At 40.3% G+C, this 942-nt stretch overlaps 1 non-coding gene across 1 annotated transcript; it reads left to right on the top strand.

Annotated features, from left to right (window-relative positions):
• The first annotated feature begins 460 nt into the window (after positions 1-460).
• On the top strand, positions 461-564 carry LOC127740822 (small nucleolar RNA R71). The gene has a single exon (XR_008001678.1). It is a non-coding gene; the product is annotated as a small nucleolar RNA R71 (small nucleolar RNA).
• The last annotated feature ends 378 nt before the right edge of the window (positions 565-942 follow it).

Raw genomic sequence — 942 nt, 5'->3', positions numbered from 1 at the left:
TTGTTGATCCTTCCATGAGATATTTGGATGATTTCTCCATGATGAATTATAGGTGTTTCCATAAGGTTCTCCTATGTAATTTACCTCTGCTATTGCAGGGTTCTCAGGATCATAAGCTTCTTCAGAAGCTGCCTCTTTAGTACTGTTGGATGCATTTTGCCATCCATTCAGACTTTGAGAAATGATGTTGACTTGCTGAGTCAACACTTTGTTCTGAGCCAATATGGCATTCAGAGCATCAATTTCAAGAACTCCCTTCCTCTGAGGCGTCCCATTATTCACGGAATTCCTCTCAGAAGTGTACATGAATTGGTTATTTGCAACCATGTCAATAAGTTCTTGAGCTTCTGCAGGCGTTTTCTTTAAGTGAATGGATCCACCTGCAGAATGGTCCTATAACATTTTGGAAAACTCAGATAGACCATAATAGAATATATCTAATATGGTCCATTCTGAAAACATGTCAGAAGGACACTTTTTGGTCATCTGCTTGTATCTTTCCCAAGCTTCATAGAGGGATTCACCATCTTTTTGCTTGAAGGTCTGAACCTCCACTCTAAGCTTGCTCAACTTTTGAGGAGGAAAGAATTTATCCAAGAAGGTCGTGACCAGCTTATCCCAGGAGTCCAGGCTATCTTTAGGTTGTGAGTCCAACCATGTTCTAGCTCTGTCTCTTCCAGCAAAAGGGAAAAGCATGAGCCTGTAGACTTCAGGATCTACTCCATTTGTCTTAACAGTCTCACAAATCTGCAAGAACTCAGTTAAAAACTGATAAGGATCTTCAGATGGAAGTCCATGAAACTTGCAGTTCTGTTGCATCAAAGCAACTAATTGAGGTTTCAACTCAAAATTGTTTGCTCCAATGGCAGGAAATGAGATGCTTCTTCCATCAAACTTGGACGTAGGTGTAGTATAATCACCAAGCATCCTCCTTGCATTATT

Source organism: Arachis duranensis, chromosome 7 (genome assembly GCF_000817695.3).
Source record: "Arachis duranensis cultivar V14167 chromosome 7, aradu.V14167.gnm2.J7QH, whole genome shotgun sequence".
Taxonomy (NCBI): Eukaryota; Viridiplantae; Streptophyta; class Magnoliopsida; order Fabales; family Fabaceae; genus Arachis; species Arachis duranensis.
Note: the sequence above shows the minus strand (reverse complement) of the source record. Positions and strands in the feature narration are given on the sequence as shown.